Source organism: Ctenocephalides felis, unplaced genomic scaffold, assembly GCF_003426905.1.
Source record: "Ctenocephalides felis isolate EL2017-DRISC unplaced genomic scaffold, ASM342690v1 CF-g0.4_SCAFFOLD_01886, whole genome shotgun sequence".
NCBI classification, from domain to species: domain Eukaryota; kingdom Metazoa; phylum Arthropoda; class Insecta; order Siphonaptera; family Pulicidae; genus Ctenocephalides; species Ctenocephalides felis.
Window position 1 is genome coordinate 131,047,076 of NW_020538040.1, and position 8,066 is coordinate 131,055,141.

Sequence of the window (8,066 nt, forward strand, 5' to 3'; positions counted from 1 at the left end):
ACGAACAAAGGGCTACATTATTCAAATAATGTAAAATATAAATTTTGTGACCAACTTTTTTAGAGATAACATTGTATATAAACTTGATATAGTATATTGCCCAAAATATTTATCAGCAGAGTTAAAATAAATATTTAATTTATCTCTTGTAAAATTATTTTTTTAACTTAATTTAATTTTATATTTAGTATATTTTATTGTTTTTTACAGCTTTGCTAGAGTAAAGGTTTAGTTGATCCTTTTTACTCAACCCGTATGTAAGCTTTTGTGAAGGCTATATTGAAAAAACGGTTGAGTCTAACATAAAATTAAAAACACAACTTATAGAAAAATTAAATAACGTATACTTTGAAATTATATTAGGGTGTCGTACAAAATAACAGAGCTCATAACTGAAAAAACTAACAACGAAAGAAAATACTTTTGTTATGGATTTTCAAAAATAGCCAATTATCTTGTGATAGCTACGTCGTAGGAAACTAGGAGATGGCTAGTTGTACATTTTTTGCCCTCTACTTCCAAATATTTATATAATTATTTTTTAAATACCTTACTTTACTTCTTTTTAAGATTTTGGTGTTGGGCCTTTTTACCCGTGTAACTTTAAGCCCCGCTTTAGCCTATATTAAACGATACATGAAAAATTAGACGTTAAGTCATAAATATTTGAAGCCGATCCATAGTAGAGAACTAGACTCGCTTGCTTTCAATAACGGTCATATAATTTGAAACATTCTCTGTATTTGATTTTAACATGTCAATAAGAAAAATTGAGATCTGAACTAGAGAAGAAGAAAAAAATGTATACATTACATCATCAATTTTAAAGAAGCAACTAGCGGGGCGCTCGGCATTGTGCCTTAAGGCAAATTACTAGAACTTCCCGTACCAAAAATTATTTTTTTTACAAAGATTAACATTTTTGAAAAAAATAACTCTGAAAAAATTAGATTTTTGAGAAACTATAAGTTTTTGTCAAAAATTTACTTTAATTTTCGAAAAAAAAAGTCTTTGAAGAAAAATTTATTTTGAAATATTTTTGAAATTCTGCACTTTCTTTTCAAAGCAATCGTACTGCTTTAACTGCATAGAGACGAAATATCGAAGCGCGTAAGCGCCGCGTCGCCGTCTAACGCATAAACATTGGTACGGAACCCATAGAAATGTAAAAAAATTATACTTATTGTTGAAATTAAAATCTCTATAAAATATCTAATAATTTGATGTGCGTATGTCTAATGATCATTTTTTGACCGCCAAATGGCATTTTTTTTTACTTTTTTCACTAGATCTCCGAAACTGCTGAAACTGCCTTTATGAAAATTTTATGTTCATCTTGTTAATACAAGTAAAATGTTTTTTGAATTATTCAAATAGGACGCTCCATTCTCTTAAAAACATTCACTTTTTGCCCAATATCTTTGGAACGGCTAGACCTGCCTTCTCCTTATCAATACGAATCGAATGTTTTTTGTATTATACAAATCGCTTCATCCGTGTTCCCGAAATCGTCGATGAAAATTTGTATCCGCACACACATACATACACGCACACCCACACATACATCCATTTTTTCTAAGGTATGCCAAAATGTTCAAAAGGTTTCGAAACGTAAAGGTATATACAAATTTTCATTTTCTATTTTTTTGCGATTACTATAACTTGCCCTACGGGAAGTTAAAAAAAAAACAAATAAGACTTATCCCGAGACCCAGGTTTCACCACGAATCGCCAATTGATTTGTCTTAATAGTTCTCTGCATTTGGTTTTAAGATAAGTGAATAACAATACTGAGGTCTGAAAAAACAAATTGGCATATGACATTATCTCGTCAACACGTTTAATTTCCACCCAATTCGGAAAAAGCAAAGCAGCGATCTGTATCATCGTCCCCCGGGTCCCAGCGCTCGCCTCCAACGCCTCCGCCGCCACCGCCGCCGCCAGGCGGGAATCCGCTTTGTGCCGGAGTCAAGTGCACTGCTGGGAGTCGTTGATACGTGCGTCTCGGCAACACGTACAATTTGTTTACGATGTAGCATCACCTTACACTGAATTACCTGTTCGGGAAATCTCAATAAGATCAACGAGGAGATGTTGTTCACTTAACATTCTACGATGCGGATAGGAAATTGTAAATCATTTTCACACATTTTCACGTATTTCTGTCGCAAACTATAACGCATATAGGTGTTTTAGAATTTTTTGTATTTCTGAAAAAGTTTATTTAAATATTTTAGTACATTGTATATTTTCACAAAGAGTAGAGTGGGGTTTAAAGTTTGTGAGTTAAAAAGGTCCACCACCATTTATATCTTATGTATTTTGTTTTTTTTTTCATTTAATTTATTCTGCAATATGTTTTACATGAGCATTAACATTAAGCAGAGATTGCTAACAATAATTATCTAACAATACAAACCAGAAGATAGTAGCAACACCCAGCGGCGTGTCTACTAGGTATTTTGGGTTTTTAAGTATGGTATTTTTGCCAATACTATTTTAAAGTGAGGGCAAAAGATGTGTAACCAGCTATCACCTTAAATCGGGTAACGTCGCTATCACAAGATAAACGGCCCCAATGTCAAAGATTTTTTTTTGGTTTTGATCACTATTGTTTAGTTTACGACTTAGCTATAATTTAAAACTACACGTTAATTAATTGTTTTATATGGTACGTTTATTATTTTTTATATAATATATTTTTAAGTTAGATTCAACAGTTTTTTTTTATATAACCTCTAAAATAGCTTGATGTGTTTGGGAGTGAAAAGAACCACCTGAACCTTCACACTGGCATAGATGTAAATAATAAGAAGATAGTAAAAAAATGTAAAATAATTTAAAAAAACGCATTTTTACAAGAGTTATTAAAAAATTATTAAATTATTTATTATTCCAACTTTGATGATAAATTCTTCTGACAATGTACCATATGATGGTTGTATGCAATGTAATCTTTGTAAAAATGTGCAAATAAAATATTTATTTCAACCAGAAGTTATATTTGTCTTATTTGTAGAAATTTAATTTCAAAATACAATAAATCTTATCAATATAAATAAATAACAGAAATGCTTACCGAATTAAGATTTATGATAGTAGTAAGAGTTGATGAATAATTTTCTTCATTATGTTTGCCAATATATATTTAAATGATAATTTAAAAATAAAATAGCGGAGCTTTTGCACACTGCTATCCCATTTAGGCTATTTAACCCTGCAGCAGGGTAAAAAGGACCAGGTGACAAATTTAAGAAAATGGCAAAAAAACATTTCTACAATGATTAATTTTACTTAAGGTAGCCTTACTTCCCAGGTTGGCCGGGCCATTCACTTTAAGATTTCACCTTGTTTCCCGGTTTTTTTTTAAATCAATATTTTACACAGATTTAAATACTTTGGCCCGGGTTTTTGATAAGTATAGGTTCAAATTGAATCTTCGCAACTACTTGATATTAAAATTACAACTACACCCACATTAATAATTTTTAACTTTCATGTTCAATTTTACTTTGGTATAAGCCTGCTTGGTACAAGTGCTAATTTGTACTAACTATAAGTCAATTTTGAAGAAAACTTTGTACAAAACAGAATTTTGTATTATTTGTATTTTGTATCTTTTCAAAGACATAGTTTGGGAATTGTGCTTATTAGATTTTTGTAGAGATTGGGCTGGAAGTTTCTTCGTGATTAATTGTTTAAAAAAATGTATTCAATATGAATGAAACTTTGCACGGCGTTAGAGTTCATGAATTTAACGTACATCATAAAAAGACTTACGAAAAGTTGTCTGATTATTAAAATGACCCAGAGATCCGTCGCATCCCTTTAATGAATTTTTTTGTACGTACTATGCGGAAAAAATATTTCACACAAGCTATTTATAATTATAATTTTTTATTGTCCATATTTTCATTTTTATTATTTTATTTATTTAATTCTTCCTTTCATTTCTTTGTTTTGTTTGTCAATGTCCTCACTTTCAACTTACATGATTATTATGTTGTAATTGTTGTATGAATTCTGGAATTTGAATACACACTACAAAAATAATCCGCGCGCACTTATAATTAGTTCATAACCTGTACTATATCAATTAGAAATCACATTGAGTAGTTTATAATGAAAAGCGAAATCTTTAATTTTAAAATATACAGTTAAAATTTTGAAAGTTGCTAAATTTAAATTTTTATTAAGTATAAATATTTCCTACACATATAGGGAAGATCATGCAACTTGCCTTGAGGCAAAATGCTTTTTACGCCCAGATTTCTGGTTTGCTCCAAATGTTTTTCTTGGTACGGAACTGTGTGAATATTATTTAAATTCAATATCCATCCTGTGACTTACGGCATATAGTTTTGAGTTTTTCCCCCAGTTATTGTGATTTTACTGCCGAAACATTTCAAGCACTAGAAAACGTGTGAATAGTACGTGATGCGAATAAATCTGATAAAGTGCTACGGCCCCCCAATGGATCCCACCAAAAACATTGAATATATCGTATGTGATACTATGATACTCGTGTGATAGTTTTCGATATCCAGTCTATGAATTTGTACGTGGGCAAAATTTGTATTTTGAAATGGAAGGACTCTTTATTTTATTACAAACTGTCCGGTGTTCTCTTTCTATTTTGCAGAAGTTGGTATTCTGTAAGCTCTTGGGATGATTATTGTTTACTAATGGCTATTAGAAAGCAACCCAATTATTGTCACTTTCCAATCGTGCTTTCATCTCGTAGCAATTCCCAGAAGGGATATTTTCACTTGTTGTCATAATTATGGTCTATATTTCTAAGTACGTATAGAAGGATATTCTATTTCTTGGTTAGCTTTTTTAAACAAAATAACTAACATCGATGATTCTTCTCTCAAGTTACATGCTGAAACTGATTAGCGAATATTTTTTAAGTTCCCCTAGGGTAAGCTATAGTAATAGCAAAAAAATCTGAAAATGTTTGCATATCTTTACGTTTCAAAGGTTCCTACATATTTTGATATACCTTGTGCGTGTGTGTGTATATAGTGTGTATGTATACGCGGGTACAAATTTTCGTCGACGATTTCGAGGGCATTCGATTCCTATTGATTGGAAGACGTGATTAGTATTTGACAAAGGTAGGTCTAGCCGTTTCGAAGATACGGGGCAAAAACTAAAGATAAAATTAGTTTAAAAATCAGGAATTTTATAAAAATATTAATATGTACAAGTATATTTTAACATTACTTTGGGTTTTGTATCAAAATTTGTAATGTCCACTGGTACTGCGACGCGGCGCTTACGCGCTTCGATATTTTTCCTCTAAAACGGCTACGCAACGCGAATGCTTTGAAACAATTTAAAATTTGCAATGAATTTAATATTTTCAACAAAAAAAAAATTACAATTCTACCGTACGGGAAGTTCCAGCAATACGTTGTAAGGCACGATGCCATACACCACTAATTTTTTTTTTAACAAACTATGTGTTCTTTGAGCTTACATTTCTAATCTGTTATTTTATCCGAGAGGGCAACCCAGTGGTTAACCATCCTTTTTTGATATTACTATGTATTATTTATTACAAATGTGTTTCTAATGCTTGTATGTTATGTAGCAATGCCTGCAAAAGGCGGTTTTCAATTGCAATTATATTTGAAATCTATAACCCCAAGATAAAATTTAATATTATTACTGCTTGATATCTAGCTTAGCCGAGGTTGGGATCGAACACAGACTATTTGGTGCTAGCCCACTTTCTTATCATTTTCGCAGCTAGTTATGGATTGTATGTTTTATTTTTGAAACTTGTTATCATTATAAAAGAATAATTAACATTTGTTTCTAATGCACTCTACCATAAACAAAATTTGATAAATATATTTATTCAATTTAGATGATTATATATTTTGCGAATACAAACATTAATTGTTGTTTTTATCGAATACAAAATATTAAATACATGTTAGTAAACAAATTATTTCGTTTTCAATTAAGTTCAGATAAATATTACTACCCAAGAAGTTTCCCAACATTATGTAGATACGAAAATCCCAAACAATTTATGTAATTAGCAATTTATAAATAAACACTTATCATTTTTAATTAAAATTAAAATACACCAGTTCTTAATATTAATAAGATTAAACATAGCATAACAATTAGTAGTAATGTTTAAAAATTATATTGTTGTTTTTAGATAAATACTAGAGCACGTTCATTGTTTTTTTATAAATAAAAATTATCGGCGTTTTCGCGTATTTTACAGTACGTAACAAAACCTAGTAGCATTCTGGCAGTTGATTTAGAGGTTACAGTAGAGAGAGCAAATTTTGTGTATTGTGTTATGTAAAAACTTGAAACAGTTAGTTATGGCATCCGTACTTTTGACTAGGTTAAATCCATGGAAAACTTTCACAAAGGTAAACAATTTATTAATATTTTTATTTTATTTTTGCAAACAATAATTTTAAATTTTGCGATTCAGTTTCCAAATTATTATATAAAATTAATGAGAAATGTAAAATAAGGATTTGGGAAGCATTCCGATTAGGTTCTGTTCATGAATGTTTTCGTTCTTGTAGATAGATAAACATAGATATATAGGTCGTCGCCCAAATATAAGCACTTATATTAGATTTACAAAATACGACAATGAAATTTATAGTATTTATACTATTTGAAAATATTTAAAACGATTGTTATTAGTTATTGATCAATTTTTATTGACGATTGATTGTTTTCATTTTGCGAATGTTTAATTCCTGTACGGGAAGTTCCAACAATTTGCCTACAGACACAATGCCATGCTACACTAGATTTGGTCTCAAACGATTCAGAAAGACACGAAACATCGAGAAAACGTCAAATCCGTTATATCAGTTAAAAAGTTAAACTGTATTCTCGCTATTAGAACAATGACAACCAGTGAGTTGCCTTTTCAAACGCAACGGAAAGTCATTAGGGAAAACTTGCTTTGGTGGCTTCAAAAAAGCGGTTTTTATTGCAATAATGTCTTCCCAAACAATACAAGAATATATCCCTAAAATTTCAGATACAAATTCAAATTATGTTTGGAGCTACAGAAGAAATAGTGAGCAGGTGTCGAGCATGTATACGAGCGCGAATAAAAGTTCTACGCGGTTTTTCATTTTTTTTGATTTCTCCTAATTGGCGGGAAAGATTGGTAAAAAATTAACGTCCTATCAAAACGAGACAAAATTTGTTGTATTCAGGATTGAATTTTCTTCTAGTTGAACCTAAAAAACCTTAAAAAAATTATAATTAACAAACTTTTTATATAATATAAAGTGAAATTTTTGTTCCAAAAAAATATTTTTTTTAAGTTTCAAAAAATTGGTAAATTTTTCACTTTTTTCAGATTTTGTAGGTTTAACTAAAATCTATACCATTGAAAATATAAATTTGTTTTGATTTTTTTGACATCTTTTCCACCACACGACACATGCAAGCTCGTGGCACCTCAGCAAAATGCTTGTGTCGGCATATTATGACATATATTTTAATGAAAAAAATTAAGAAAAAATTTGAAATATATTACTATAAAACCTGAATGTTTCGTTGCAATTAAATATTTATTTTCTTCTCTAAAAATTCTTCAAAAAAAAACGATTTTTTAAGGCCTCTGAAGCAAATTCTCCTTTCTTAATGAATGAAAAGCCACGCAGTAGACGAGATGCTTCGCCACAACAGTTTATTGAAATCTTGGTTATGATAGGGTGTCAAAAAATATCTATATTTCTAGAATAAAATTATTTATTAGTCGTCTCTATTTCGACTCTGGTAAGGACAGACCTTTATTACCATCTAAACAACAATCCCGTCACATTGTGCGATGTTTTTCAAGGACGCATGCATGAACTCACTACGTACGAAACGATAGTGTTGTCATTATGATTATAAACGTTATTGAATATTCTCGATATTATCGATATATAGTCACTAATGTGTTAAACTACGCTTTCAGTTTAATATCGTAAGTTTTTGTCACGGATTTACTACTTCTTTTTCCACAAACTAGATAAAAATGTTTATGCATGCTATTCAATACCACAACCTCTTTA